Source organism: Nyctereutes procyonoides, unplaced genomic scaffold, assembly GCF_905146905.1.
Source record: "Nyctereutes procyonoides isolate TBG_1078 unplaced genomic scaffold, NYPRO_anot_genome, whole genome shotgun sequence".
Classification (NCBI taxonomy): Eukaryota; Metazoa; Chordata; class Mammalia; order Carnivora; family Canidae; genus Nyctereutes; species Nyctereutes procyonoides.
Window position 1 is genome coordinate 47,951,096 of NW_026575135.1, and position 16,788 is coordinate 47,967,883.

At 38.0% G+C, this 16,788-nt stretch overlaps 1 protein-coding gene across 1 annotated transcript in view; it reads right to left on the bottom strand.

Moving 5' to 3' along the window:
• The window catches only part of CTNNA1 (catenin alpha 1), a 183,902-nt gene that overhangs the window by 125,837 nt on the left and 41,277 nt on the right, over positions 1-16,788 (bottom strand). The gene's annotated exons all lie outside the window — the stretch shown is intronic.

Below are 16,788 nucleotides of genomic sequence, written 5' to 3' on the forward strand. Positions count from 1 at the left end.
TCAGGCTCCCTGCATAGAGCCTGCTTCTCCCTCTGCCTCTCTCTGTGTCTCTCTCATGAATAAATAAATAAAATATTTTAAAAAATTATGATGAAACTGTAAGCATAAAGAAAACAAAAAAATCTATGTAATGTGCTTTAAAAAAAAAGACAGGAATCCAAAGGCAAATAACAGTTCTACTAGATTACAATCTCTTTACATTATTCTGTACTTATAAAACTATTTTCCACAATGAATACGTATTATATCCATAATTTAAAAAGTTACACCAAAAACATATACATTTTACTATAGTTATTAGGAATATGAGGTTATTTTATACAATCCTAAATTCAACAATACTAAGAATTTATTTATAACGCTTCTTAGACACTTGTAAAATAACTTACTTTTTTTTTAAGATTTATTTATTTATTTATGATAGAGAGAGAGAGAGAGAGAGAGAGAGAGAGAGAGAGAGAGAGAGAGAGAGAGGCAGAGACACAGACAGAGGGAGAAGCAGGCTCCATGCCAGGAGCCCGACGTGGGACTCGATCCTGGGACTCCAGGATCGCTCCCTGGGCCAAAGGCAGGCGCTAAACCACCGAGCCACCCAGGGATCCCACCTTACACTTTTTGTCATTCATTTCTATTAATAATCATTTTGAGTGCCTACTGGCCCTCTTTTCTTATAGCAAAAAATGGAGGGCCAGAACTGTGTTCCAGCAGTTAGTTATACAGTATACAGTTATACAGTACCTATATGATGACTACGTTTGGGTTCCTGGAAAAATAATTACTCCCTCCCTTGGCTGAATGTGTCCACTCAAGATTAAAGCCTAAAGGCCATTCACTCAGTTCTTCCACTAAAATTAAAAAAAAAAAAAAAAAAACACCTCCCAAGAAGCCTAGTGACCTCTGAACAGTCCTACCAGATTTCTCCTAGCTATCAAATTTAGCTGCAGAATTTGAGCTTAGGGGGGAAAAGGTTGAATTCAGTCTCAAATTCATGCACTAATTGGGCTCAGAAGCTCCATATAGTATTAAGAGTAAAGATTAAAAAAAAAAAGAGTAGGGATCCCTGGGTCGCGCAGCGGTTTAGCGCCTGCCTTTGGCCCAGGGCACGATCCTGGAGACCCGGGATCGAATCCCACGTCGGGCTGCCAGTGCATGGAGCCTGCTTCTCCCTCTGCCTGTGTCTCTGCCTCTCTCTCTCTCTGTGACTATCATAAATAAATAAAAATTTTAAAAAAAAGATTAAAACACTTCATTATGAAAATACCTTTATAAAAAAAAAGAGTAAAGATAATTTCTACCTATGTCAAGTCAGATATAACTCACAATGAAGAATTTCAGAGTTAAAAAATTTTCCTAGACCTAAGATACAGACATAGAAAGATAAAGACATATGGCAATGATTATATGGATACATAACACTGAAAATATTATTGTATGATACTTAAAAAGACTGAACTCATTTATTCATATATTTATTGCACCCACTGGTATCAACGTCTGAATTAGGTGTCAGTGATACAGCACACAGGACACAGCCCATGTCCTCATGGAACTGTAACGGTGGGGGCAGAAGACAGATAAGCAATTAAAGCCTGATTAAGGCAAACATCTCGGGGCACCTGGCTGGCTCAGTGGTTGAGCGTCTGCCTTCCACACCGGTTTTGATCCCAGGGTTCTGGAGTCCCGCATCGGGCTCCCTGCAGGGAGCCTGCTTCTCCATCTGCCTGTGCCTCTGCCTCTCTCTGTCTCTTCTTGTGAATAAATAAAATCTTTAAAAATAAAAGTTAAAATTAGGGATCCCTGGGTGGCGCAGCGGTTTGGCACCTGCCTTTGGCCCAGGGCGCGATCCTGGAGACCCAGGATCGAATCCCATGTCGGGCTCCCGGTGCACGGAGCCTGCTTCTCCCTCTGCTTCTCCCTCTGCCTATGTCTCTGCGTCTCTCTCTCTCTCTCTCTCTCTCTCTCTCTCTGTGTGTGTGACTATCATAAATTAAAAAAAAAAAGTTAAAATTAAAAAATAAATAAATCTACTGCTAGGGATACATAGCTGAACAGGACTATCTCAGCTTTCAAGTAGTTTATAATCCAGAAAAAGAACATGATCATACAGAAATTATGTGGCATTTTAATGCACAAGCTATAAGAAAGACATGAAAGTACACAGAGTTTCAAAGGAGAAAGCACTAACAACCAGCCTGAGGAAGAAGTGAAATGCCAGCAACAGTTTTTATGGGAAACATGGTACTCTGAAACAGGCTATGCTCTCAAAGGATGGGAAGGATTTCTGGCATTAGTATTAAGGAAGTCAGCATCTCAAGCAAAAGGAACAGCAACATAATATCCAACATTTATTATATATCCACTCTACATATTTTATTTAATCCTATAAATCACCCCAAAAGTAGGTGGTATTAGCCCATCTATACCAATGAGACAACTAAACCTTAGAAAGGCTAACTAACTTAATCACACTATCAGGTAAGACAGTAAGTGGAAGAGCCAGGATTTGTAATGCCAATGTTTATGCTGTTAGAACCACTTATCAAGTCGAGATACATAATAATAAGGCATATTTGGAGGCGGAACCCTCCAGTCTAACTGGGATGTGAAGGGACATGTATAGAAAGAGAAGATGGGGATGGAAAAGCCATGGACAAAAAGTACAAAGAATTCCTGAGCCAAAGAGGGAAGTCAAAGTCACAGATACACAGGATTAACCCAACAAAAGCACATAAAATAAATCTGACCACACAGATGGGTCAGAAGCCAAAGTGAGAGCCCAGGAAAGAATAGTAATAGATTATAAAGATAGGTGTCAAATGATTTAACCACCTTTCATAATAAAGAGTGAAGAAAAAGAAAGCATCAAAGGTGACTTAAAGGTTTCAAGCTAGGGTTGTAGTTAGAGAAAAGGGCAAGAGCACTGTATGAAGATTTAAAAGGGGAGGGGGTAAAAGGTAGCCCCTCAGACTGTGAAATTAGGAGTAGAGGACAAAGACTTCCTTTTCTGAAAAAAGAAACAAAGAGAACCAAGGTGACAAAAAAAATCAAATGCATACATACAGATCAAAAGAAAAGAACTGAGATTCCAGAAACATAGTCAATGAATTTTCAAAAGGCTGCCAAGACCATTCAATAGGAAAAAAACAGTCTTTCAAACAAACAGTACGGGACAATGGATTTCCAGACGCAAAAGAATGAACTTGGACCTCTACCTCACACCATATAGTTTCAAAGCAGATCTAAACTTAAATTTAAGAGCTACAATTATTAACACTTAGAAGAAAACATTAACATATTTCTTCATGGCCTCTGAACAGGCAACAGTTTCTAAGCTAGGACACCAAAAGGATAAATAATAGAAGAAAAACTAGATAAAACAGCATCATCAAAATCTGAAATTTTTGTGCTTCAAAAGACACCACCAGAAAGTGAAAAAATCAACAGAAGAAAATTTCTGAAAACGGTCTATAAAATAAAAATCTAGCAGATACAATATAAAAAGAACTCATATGACTAAATAAAAAGACAGTCCAATTTAAAATAGGCAAAGGCATTACAGGTATCTCTCCAAAGATGATATATGAACAGCACATGAAAAAATGCTCAGTCTCATCAGTCATAAAGGCAATGTATAACAAAATCACAATATCACTTCAGGTCTACTGAGAAGGCTAAAATCAAAGATAATAATAAATGCTGGTGAGAAATGTACAGAAACTGGAAATGCCATACTCCATTGGTGGGAATGTGAAATGGTGCAGTGACTTTGAAAACACTCTAGTAGGCCCTCAAAAGGTTAAATGTAAAGTTACAGTATGATCCAGCAATTCCACTCTCAGGTATATTCCTAAAACACTGAAAATGTAGGTCTACACAAAAACTTATACATAAATGTTCATAGCAGCACTATTCACAATAGCTGAAATGTGAGAACAACCAAAACATTCATCTACTAATGAATGGATAAAGAAAATGTGGTATTATCCATATGACAGTTAACCATAAAAAGGAATTAAGTCCTGATACATGCTACAACATGAATGAATCTTCTGAGCATATACTATGTGAAAGAAGGCAGTTACAAAAGGCCACATATTGTATTATTCCATTGATGTGTAATGTCTAAAATAAGTAAATCCAGAGAGAGACAAAAGCCAGATTGGTGGTTGCCAGCAGGTAGGGCAAAAAGAAAGAGTGAGGACTAACTGCTAATAGGTATGGGGTTTCTTTCTGGAGTAATGAAAATGTTCTGGAGTTACATAGTAGTGAATGGCTGCACAACCTTGTAAATATATTAAAAACCACTGAACTGTACATTTTAAAAGAGTGAATATTATGGAATATGAATTATGGCTCAATAAAGACCTAAAGAGTATCAAATGCAGTGACTTCAAAGAGCACAGGCCTTGGAGTTTGAGATAAGCCTAAATTTTGGCTTTTCCACTTACTAGCTATGTGACTAGACTCCATTGTCTGTTTTTTCTTCTCCAAAGTACAGGCAGTACTTCGCCATGAGGGACAACCAAGGTAAAATATCTAAAATGCCTTTCGTCAGCTTGCACTAGGAAACAATACAAGGTTGGCAGAAATTATTAGGTAAAATTAGAAGAGAAGACAGAGAAAAAGGTCTTCATTGTGTTTCGTGAGCATCTATCTGTTCAACAACCACCTTTAAGAGCATTAATTAATGCCTTTTAATAACAAATGTTTACTGAATATCTTCTAGGAGCCAGGCACCATTCTAACCATTTGGGATAGAAATTAACTAACCAGGGGTGCTCAGATGGCTCAGGTGGTAAAGAGTCTAACTCTTGATTTCAGCTCAGGTCTTGATCTCAGGATCAGGGGATTAAGCGTAAAGTCAGCTTGTCCCTCTCCCTCTGCTGCTCCCCCTGCAGAGATGCTATCTTTCTCCCTCTCTAAAATAAATAAATAAAATCTTTTTTAAAAAACTAACCAGACAAAAATCCCTGCCTCCAGAGAGCTTACATTCTAATGAGAGGGGAATATGATAAACACAATCAAGCTGTGAAACAAAAGTACTTGTGAGAGAGAACAGCAGTGATGGAAAGGACAAGGAGAATGGGGATACAATATATAATTTAAAATACAGGGATCGGAGTTCAATTTGCCAACATAGAGCATAACACCCAGTGCTCATCCTCAGTGTCCATCGAAAGATGAATGGATAAAGAAGATGTGGTCTATGTATACAATGGAATATTACTCAGCCATTAGAAATGACAAATACCCACTATTTGCTCCGATGTGGAGGCACCTGGAGGGTATTATGCTGAGTGAAATTAGTCAATAGGAAAAGGACAAACATTATATGGTCTCATTCATTTGGGGAATATAAAAATTAGTGAAAGGGAATAAAGGGAAAGGAAAGAAAATGAAAATATCAGTGAGGGTGACAAAACATGAGAGACACCTAACTGGGAAATGAACAAGGGGTAGTGGAAGGGGAAGTTGGGGGGGGGGGAGGGGGCGTTGGGGTGACTGGGTTATGGGCACTGAGGGGGGCACTTGGTGGGATGAGCACTGGGTTTTAGGCTATATGTTGGCAAATTGAACCCCAATAAAAAAAGAAATTAAAAAAATAAATAAAATCATTAACATCATGAATGAATGAATGAATGAATAAATAAATAAATAAATAAATAAATAAATAAATAAATAAATAAATAAATAAATAAATAAATAAGGGGATCAAATCAGACTTCAATGAAAAGGCACCACTTGAGGAGAGTCTTAAAAAAGGAAGCACAGGAGCAATCTGGCTCTTTAAAAAAAGGTTCCAAAGAGAGGGAGCACCAACTCAAAGGACCCAGGGCAGATGCACACAAAAACAATCCTGTAGGGATGCCTGGGTGGCTCAGCGGTGGAGTGTCTGCCTTTGGCTCAGAGCGTGATCCCAGGATCCGGGATCCAGTCCCACATCACGCTCCTTGCAGGAGGCCTGCTTCTCCCTCAGTCTGTGTCTCTGCCTCTCTCTCTGTCTCTCATGAATAAATAAATAAATCTTAAAAAAAAAAAAAAAACAATCCTATAAAGTCAAGGAAGCCAGTGTAGCTGATAAGGAGGGAATGAGAGGGAGCAACTTTGTGGGAGATGCAAAAGACAGATTTCAAGGATAACAGAACAAGAATACTCTTTGAAGAATCTGGTCTGTGACCAGGAGGAGAAATCATGGGCCTATTAAAGAAACTTTCTTCATGTGCGTAGATGGGTAGCAGTAAAATAGCAAAGAATAGGATCATAAAATTAGAAGTCACACAGACAGAAACTGCAGTTTCGCCACTAAACAGGCCTCAGTTTCCACAACTGTAAAACAGATGATACAGATAATCCTCGCTTTGCACAATAGTACAGGTCCATAAAAACAACCATACAAGCTCTAACACTGCAAAGTAAACTTAACTGGAAAATTATGATTATCCTGTGACCTTTAACATTTTTTGACAAAATGTTAAAAGCTCCCTTACTACTAAGTATAAATAGAGAAGTGAAAAAATAGTACAATTAATATTTAATACACCATTACTTACAACATTATAAACAATGAGAATCAGTGTTTTTTTCTTTGTAAGAGAACTACACAAAGTTTTTGAATACCACATGCCTTCTTCAGCATTTAACTTAGGATAGAGATAATCCATCTCTTCTGCCCCTGGGCAAATTGTCCTACCGCTTCTAAATTTGGATCAGTTTCCAACATCTTATCCTTTGCACTTTCAATGTCACGAAATATCTCCAAGAGTTCCTTTAGTGTAAAGGTTTGAACACACCACCCTGTCTTGGACACCATCACTCTTCATCTCAGCCACTTTCCTCCAGTAACTTTGTCAGTAACTCTGCCCTCACTAAGTCCCTCTGACTGCATATCTAGAATCTCTTTAAACAAAAACAAAACAAAACAAAACAAAGACTTCTTAAGGGGGGTGGGGAAAGGGAAAGGGCAGAAGGAGAGGGAGGATTTTTTAAATTATTATTTTAGATTTTTCTACGTATTTATTTGAGAGAGAAAGTATGTGCAAGAGTGTGGGGGAGGGCAGAGGGAGAGAATCTCCAGCAGACTGCACTGAGCCCCACATGGGACTCAATCTCACGACCCCAAGATCAGGGCCTGAGCTGAAACCAAGAGTTGCCTGTTTAAACAGCTGCATCCCTCAGCAGTAGTGTCAACATTTCCAGTCAGCTGTTTCTCCTATAACTTAGTTTACAATATATTCAAATTTAAATTCCAGGCTTATCCCTTTTTGTTGTTTTGCTGCACTTCCATCTTTGTTAGCAAATTTGTTTTTTTTTTTTTTAAAGATTTTATTTATCCATTCATAGACACAGAGAGAGAGAGAGAGAGAGAGGCAGAGACACAGGCAGAGGGAGAAGCAGGCTCCATGCAGGGAACCCAACGTGGGACTCGATCCAGGGTCTCCAGGACCACACCCCAGGCTGCAGGTGGCGCCAAACTGCTGCGCCACCAGGGCTGCCCAGCAAATTTGTTCTTTCTCCATCTCACAACCTTCTCACAGATCATAACCTGAGCTGCTATCAAGAGTTGGATGCTCAACTGAATGAGCCACCAAGAAGTCCTGGAGGAGTGGTATTATTTAACTAAACTGTGTAAGGGAAATCTGTACATAGTGGAACCATGCAAAAGTGAGTACTGCTGTATCTACTTCCTAGGGTTGCTGTAGAGATGAAGAAAATGTTCAATAAACTGCTTATGAAAGTGCCTGAATGCCCATACGATCTATTACCACTACTGGAATTATAGATAAAGGGGGATAAGAAGGCAAAAGATACAGAAGACACATAATTGACAAATGAAGATTCTAGATCACAAACAGAACATACATAATCAAGACAAAGGAGGAAGTAAGAGCCAAGAAAGGGGAAAAGGAGGTTCTTGGACCCTCATATGAGAAGTGAAAGCAGAGGTAGCAAAAGGCTGGCTTCCAGACAGTATGAAGCTCAGCCTAAACATTGAGCAGGGTGGATAAGGAAGTGAGGGCTGGTGAGTGGAATAAACTCAGAATCAGCTGCTACTGAAAATGAAAGACAGCCTGGAATATGTATAAAAAACCGGAGGTGGAAGAAAAGGCCCAGATCAGGTTAAACAGGATCAACTTAAAGTAGATTCTTAAAATTATACTCCAACTGAAATGAATCAAAATTCATTCATGATTAGCTTACATTCAAATGAACAAATATGGTAGATAATTTTAAATTTAATCACTTATAATCACTGTATTAATCCCACAATTTTTTTTTTTACCAACTCTAATCTCTCTCACCAAAACTTCCTCCTTCTAAATTCTTACTCCCACACAAGTACCTCTTCAATAGCCTCATGCCTTCTACAGCTAGCATATCAGTCCAAACTAAAATCAGGCCAAATGACAACAAATAAGTAGCAGGAAAAAAGAAAAGTAAATTAAGTACAAATACGTCCACCCTAATCTCTTCCAGCTCAAAGCCATAATGACATATCTTTAACTTCATGGCTAACAGTATTAGTAATGAAAACAATACATCAGAAATAAACCATATGGTAGATTAAAATCTTCACATTTTCTCTACTCACAAACCTATAAACAAATATGTAAATAAGCCATTACCTAAAAACAAGGTCTGCAAGCTTCTGCTGAATGGTCATCTCTCTAAAATGATCATTACACTAAGACTGATTTGAGATGTATACTACGTGTTAAAAAGTAAATAGAAGAATCAAGAATTCTTTAGAACAGGGATTCTGGGTGGCTCAGCGGTTTGGTGCCTGCCTTTGGCCCAGGGCATGATCCTGGAAACCTGGGATCAAGTCCCATGTTGGGCTCCCTGCATGGAGCCTGCTTCTCTCTATGTCTCTGCCTCTATCTCTCATGAATAAATAATTTTTTAAATCTTTTTTTAAAAAAAATTCTTCAATAAATTGGGGCACATGGATGGCTCAATTGGTTGAGTGTCTGCCTTGAGTTCGAGTCCTAATCCCAGGGTCCTGGGACTGTGCTCCACATTCGGGCTCCCTGCTCAACAAAGAGTCTGCTTCTTCCTCTGCCTGTCCCTCTCCTAACATGCTTTCTCTCAAATAAATTTAAAAAATCCTTAAAGAAAAAAAAAAGAATAAAATTTAACTGTCAGTTTACAGAGCAAAGTTTTAAGAGTTATCAAAAACATTCTTTCAGCACACAACAAGGCAAACTAAGAAAACTGCAGCAGACAGGCAATCTGTCCAAAGTCATGTGGTGAGCATTAGAGGGTGAAAACTAACTAGATCTTCTCACTTTGTCCCAACTGTATCCAGTCAACTAACTACACACTGCATGGGGTATTCACTATAAAACAGATGAAATTTAAAAAGAATCCCTAACAGTGTTCTATGTGCCATAAAATCAAGACTGTCAACACAAAGACTCCTGGATGGCTCAGTGGCTGAGCGTCTGCCTTTGACTCAAGGGTCAAGATCCCAGGGTCCCGGTGGAGTCCCACATTGGGCTATCTGCAAGGAGCCTGCTTCTCCCTCTGCCTATGTCTCTGCCTCTCGCTTTCTGTGTCTTTCATGAATAAATTTAAAAAAAAAAAAAAAGGTTTTAATTCTATCCAAGGAGTAGAATTAGAGGAAGAAAAAAAAAAAAAGAGCAAGCAACCAACATCACAAGTAAATCAGTTATAAATCACCCTGCACTTGATAGCTTGGCATTTTTATAGAGAAAAGTAGAAAATACCCAGCCTTGAATCTGAATGGCTAAAAGTTCCCTACCATGGGATTCCTAATTCTTGAAAGTTACTTTTTCAATACTTTAGGTCCACTGGTAGGCCTACTAAATATATCTGATTAATAGATCTCACCAAAGAGTGATATAACAGTTATTTGTTATTCTACCAATTTCATTTTTACAAAATAATAAACTGAGAGGGGGCACCTTGGTGCTTCAGTCAGTTAAGCACCTGCTTTCAGCTCAGGTCATGACCCCAGGGTCCTAGGATTAAATCCCACATCAGGCTCCCTGCTCAGCAGGGAATATACTTCTCCCTCTCACTCTGCCTGCTGCTGCTCCCCCTGCTTATGTTCTCTCCCTCTATTAAATAAATAAATAAAATATTTAATAATTATAATCATAAACTGACAGGAGCAAGGCTTCATAAAATCATTTGCTAGTGGGGGATCCTTGGGTGGCTTGGCAGTTTAGCGCCTGCCTTCAGCCCAGGATGTGATCCTGGAGACCCAGGATTGAGTCCCACATCAAGCTCCTTGCAGGGAGCCTGCTTCTCCCTCTGCCTCTGCCCCTCTCTCTCTCTCTCTCTCTCTCTCTCTCTCCCATGAATAAATAAATAAAATCTTAAAAAAAAAATTAACATCCATTTCTCAATTTGCCCCACCCACCCAGCATCCAAATTTTAAGACTCATTTTCCAGGATCTAGTAATAAAGTATTTTTCTCAATTGTGAATAAAGATAAAATGGCAATACTGTTGCAAAGAGTAACAGCTTTCATTACATAGTCCTTACAGGAAGGAAACAAATTATAGTATGTGTCAGATATAACCCATATGCCCCTTGACAGGAAGATGAGCACTTAATCTTCTTTCCCCTTTCCATTCATCCGTGGGGAATATATGGCAAAAATCACAGACCTCTAGATAATACTTCCATAATTAGAGAAAAAAATGACAATGATTCAAAGAATTCCTAACAGATGCTTTAATAGAACTCCTGGGGGCCATTTTTAATTCACAAAACTGTTCATCTTTTGAAGATCAACCCAGGAAATAAACATTTATGTCATCTTATATAACTACTATAAACCCCTCTGAATCAGCTCAGGGAGTGCCTAGAAAAACTCTCAAACTACTCACCCCTTCTCTTCCCCTAGGGATAACGAAAAGAGCTTTGAAATTTCTTTTTCCAGGCGACAAAATGGATTTTTTTAAAAAGTTAAAATAGAGTACCACACATATTCATGTTCTCATTTTCCTTACTAATTCAAGTGTGCCCTGCTGCTATTCAGAAACACTTCAAAGAGAGGCACTTACTTCCTGATTACACATTCAAATAAATGCATAACATGCATTTCAACTTGGAATCACTTTCTTAAGAAATTAACTAGTAGAAACCACGTTACTGCAACATCATGGCTGAAGTCATGCCAAAGTCAAAATTTTAATACCTAAGATAACTTCCTCAGCTACACTGTACAAAAATATTAAGTCGATACTATTACCCACTATAACTTAAAAGTATTATTGTGTTGGTTAGTGTTATTTATTAAATGTGTAACGAGACAGAATTAAAAAAGAAGAATTTCAAACCAAAAAGAAACATTAGAATTTAATGACTCTCCTTTCCTCACTTTCAAGCTGGCTATACCAGAAACCAAGTCTCTGCAGAGCAGCATATGCTCACATAAGGGTAGTGATCCAGAAGCAGACAGCATGCTTGACACATCCCAAGTCAAAGAAAATACACCCTCCACCCTAGAGACTTACAGTTTAAGTCAGAAAGACAACCTTAAGACATAAAACATACAGATGACAAGCAGTTAATGATTTTTTGGAATTTATATTTTGCTTTTCCTGCTCAAGTTAAATGAAGACCAAGAGAAAATGAATTAAATGATGGGAGTGGAGGAATGGAAATCAATAATGAGCATGTTTTAAATTAATCACAGTTCTCAGAAACATGGCAAGGGAAGGAACTGGAATGGGACCCAACATCAGACCCAGCCATCAGGGGAGCACATAAAAGAAGACATCCACAACAATAAGAGGAGAAAACAGGATGAAAATTATACCAAGATGGCAAGGGGAAAAGTCAGGACAACACTCAAAGATGCCAGAACTCAAAACAAGAGTATGAGAAAAAAAAAAAAAAAATCAGTAGATTTCTTGGTAGCTTTAATGAAGAAAATGATCATACTAATCTGAAAACCTAATTAACTTTTATCTTTCTCAAAATGTTATAAATATTTCTCTACTATTGCTCTTCTAGACTATCATTAAGAACACTTTTTGAAACCCATACTCAACATTCCAGGGTAGGAATACTTATCAATTTTCTCCTGTGAAATATCAAAGAGCCCATATATAAGATAGAGTTCATGATTCCAACCTGATTAAAATCACACTAACAAGACCAAATTAAAATGCCATCTCTCACATACAAAGCTATGCTTCAAGTCTTCACATCATCAACTTCCCAAACCCAGATTCCACTGTCTCCTGTCTACCTCTCAAACCCTACTCAAAGAAGTCATTGACAGTTACTTTGTCCTGATCACATCTGCCTTTTAACATCTATCTTCCAGGCTGCCTATATTAGATGTGAGTACATCAGTCTGAGGCTGTCAACATCTGCCCTGGACAGGAGACCAATTTTTACCTCCTTCAATCTAACTCTAGGCAGTTGCCAGGGAGAAAATTATGCCTTGAGAACCTGACAGCTTGTGCTCAATATCCTTTTGTCAAGGATAAAATACATCATTATTTTTCTTAAAGCTGCCTTGCCAAGATTCATAACGTTAAAATATATATACATACACACACACATATATATGTAAAATACATACACATATACATGTGTAAATACCTCTCCATATGTGTATATTTTTCTCCCTATATACAAATGATTCAAGCTATACCAAAGAAGATGGCACCTATGTCCTCAATTTTAACCACACAATTACCAAGATAAACAAAAGAATGTCCCTTTAAACATTTTAAATAAAATAAAAAATAAAGTAAAAAATGTCTCATAATATCAATTAAAAATCCTCATTGCTGGGGCACCTGGGTGGCTCAGCGGTTGAGCATCTGCCTTTGGCTCAGGTCTGCCTTTGGCTCAGGTCGTGATCCCAGGGTTCCAGGATGGAGTCCCACATCGGGCTCTCTGCAGGGAGCCTGCTTCTCCCTCTGCCTCTGCCCCCCCCCCTCTCTGTGTATTCTCATGAATAAATAAATCCTAAAAAAAAAAAAAAAAAGTTCTTCTAATCTAATCTTCTTCATCCTCCTTTGTTGATTGGTTGAATCCCTATTATTTTTCTTATCGATTGCAATTTTACCACATTCTCAGGGATTGAAAGGTCTTATGGGGTTGGAAGTGTGCAGGGGGAACAGCAGTGAGAAAGGGAGAGAGATTGTCTTAAAGCAGACTTCACCCTGAGCACAAAGCCTGGACAACTCTGATGACCCTGAGATCGTGCGATCACAAGATCATGACCTGAACAGAAACCAAGAGTTGGATGCTTAACAGACTACACAACCCAGGCACCCTTTGAGAAAACTTTTTTTTTTTTTAAGATGTTATTTATTTGACGGAACACAAGCAGAAGAGGGAGAAGCAGGCTTCCCACTGAGCAGGAAGCCAGATGTGGGGCTCCATCCCAAGACCCTGGGATCACGACCTGAGCCAAAGGCAGACATTTAACCCAATGAGCCACCCAGGCACCACTTGAGAAAACATTTAATAGTGAAACCAGATAGCTCTTCTTCTCAAATGGCTAGAAGGTGAAAATAGAGTAAATTTCTTTTACTGAACTTGTCCAATAAATAAAAATCAAATACTTTAATGTTTGGTTTATAGTTTTCCCTTTTTCATGTTTATTTATATTAGACAGTATTTGTCTTAAGATTTCTTTGGAGGCTTCCCCCCCCCCCCCCCCAAGTTCTGGCTTTTGAATTGGTATTCCGTTTCAGGTAAGCTTTGATTATAGTCCAAGCGTTTTGTCCTTGCATGGAAGTAGGACTTCAACTTATTGAGAGCAATCGATGTCGTTCAATATTAAGTCTCAGTCATTAAAAGAACCATCTTTTCTGTAGAAAATATCTTGTCAGTGTAGAGCAAAATAACAGTATATATTGGTCTACTAAAAAAAAATGGGAGTTCAAACTGTTCAGTTTGCTAGCATCTGCGTGATCTTAGTAGCTATAGTTGATTGGGGAGCTTATCTTTAACAGTCTTGTTGCACAGATATCAAAAAGATAAAAACTTTTAAGTCCAACTGGGAAATTATTTAATAAAAAATAGTTTTGGGAGGCAGCCCCGGTGGCGCAGCAGTTTGGAGCCGCCTGCAGCCTGGGGTGTGATCCTGGAAGACCTGGAATCGAGTCCCACATCGGGCTCCCTGCATGGAGCCTGCTTCTCCCTCTGCCTGTGTCTCTGCGTCTCTCTGTGTCTATGAACAATAAAATCTTAATAAAAAAAAAAAAAGAAATCCTTTAAAAAAATAGTTTTGGGTTTTTTTTTATTTATGAGAGAGAGAATACATAATGAATTCTCTCATGAATACATAAATAAAATCTTAAAAAAGAAAAAAAAACTAGAGTAAAATGCATATGCATTTAGCCAAAGACTTGAAAGGAAACACAAAGCTATATAAATATAAAATATTACTTATAATCATTCAAAAAATGTAATAGTGTAAATCTAAAATAACATATAGAAGACTTCTATGTAAACATTGATGAAAGAATCAAAAAAAGATCTAAATAGAAGGAATATTTTTGTTGTAGACTGGATGATTAAATACACTAAAAATATCAATTCTCCCAAATTAATTACAAGTTTAACGTAATTCTATCAAAACACCAGATTTTTTGCAGATACAGATAAATTTATCTAAAATTTATATGGAAAAACAAGAGATAGAATAACAATTCAGGAAAATATTAAATGGGAGGAATCATTCTACCCAATTCTCAGACTCCCACAGCTATAGCAATAAAGCCTACGTGGGTATTGGCAAAGGAAAGACACAGAAATCAATGGAACAAAATAAAGAACTCAGACATAATCCCACTCGATCACAGCTGAAGGATTTTTAACAAGGGTGCAAAAGCAATTCAATGGAGAAAATAGAGCCTTTTCAACAAATGGTAATGGGGGAACTAGATGTCCATGGGGTGGGGACGGGAGGGGGTTAACGCATCCTAAACTTCACATGTTATACAAAATTTAACCCAAGAGGAGTCATAGATTTTTTTTTTTTAAGATTTTATTTACTTATTCATGAGAAACAGAGACACAGGCAGAGGGAGAAGCAGGCTCCATGCAGGGAGCCAGACATGGAACTCGATCCCAGGTCTCCAGGATCACACCCCAGGCTCAGGCAGCACTAAACCACTGCGCCACTGAGGCTGCCCTTTTTTTTTTTTTTTAAGATTTTATTTAGGAGTCATAGATTTAAATGTAAAACATAAAACTAAAAAACTTTAAAATATATATGTGTGTGTGTGTGTGTGTATATATATATATATATATATATATATATATATATATATATGAGAAAATCCTCCTGACTAAACCCTGGTGAAGACTTCTTTGATACCAAAAGCAGCATTCATGAAAGTAGGAGGTCAATAAACTGGACTTCCTCAAACTAAAGACTTTTACTATGCAAAACACTTAACAGGATGAAACAACAAGCTATATCCACATCATGAAGCAGTCACAGAATACTACCTAACAACAAAAAGTTAACTATTGATATACCAACTTAAAAGGCTCTCAAGGGCTTCCTGTTGACTAAAAAAAGCCAATCTCAAAGGTCATATACAGTCTGATTCCATTTATACATTTGCTTGAAATGACAGAATTAGACATGGAGACAGATGGGCTGACAAGGGTTAGGGGTGCTGGGAGTGTAAGCAGAATGGGTGTGACTATATATATATATATATATATATATATATATATATATATATATAGAGGTAAGCATGGAGGACGACTTTACTATGGTGAAGGTGATAGTTCTGTATCTCGATTGCACTGGTGGCTGCACAAATCTACACAAGTGATAAAACCTGAGTGTTATACAGGTATATTGTGCCAGTATGGATTTCCTGGTGTTCATACTGTACCACAGTTCCTTAACATAAAACGACTGGGAGAAACTCAATAAAGGATACACTGAACCACTCTGTGCTATCTTTGGAAATTCCTGAGATACAAAATTAAAAGTTAAGAAAAATAAAATTCACCTGTGACTAAAAAGTGACTTTTATTAGCGTAAATAAACACTAAAGCAAACAGTTTAACAGAATTTTTTTTTACTTGACTGAGAACTGGCACAGCAGAATCTTAATGGCTCTAAGCTAAGGAGAATATGCTAATAGTAGGTAAATCCCCTGAAGTTTTTTAGGAGCACACACAGTCTTAACATATACCCTAAATGATTCAACTTACAGGAAAATAAATTATTACAATTTTTCACACACTTGGCCCCTCATTTTTATCTATAAAGAAGATCAGCTATTTGCTTAGGCCAACCTGGCAGTTAACCTGCAGAACAACTGGCCCAGTTCTCCTTTCTGACGATTATAGCAGTCCCTTCCTTAACAACTCCATCTCACCCCTGACCACTGTGATGGTCGCCTGACTACTGGTTCTGCCTCTAGGCCTCTCCCAAACCATTTAACCCTTCCTGCACACAGCTGAGAGACTCATCTCCCAGAACACCACTCTTCCTCATATTCCATGTCACCCAGATGGCAGAACTTCTCAAAACAGGAAGAATGTTAACGAGACATATTTCAGTTTAATTTAAGAAGCAAAAGAGCTTTAAAAATAAACATAAAGCAATGCTGGGAAAAGCTGCTTCCAGAGGTTAGCAAGTCCTGTGTCATTAGATATATTCAAGTAGGGGAACCTGAACCTTGAGACCACATTATTCCAAGCCTGGAATTCTGATTCCCTATCATTTCCTGGAGAATTCTCCCTCCTTCACCTGGCATTCCAAACTATCCACTAAAATTTAGATCCAACCTTTCTCCTTCTAACCTTTCCTCCCAG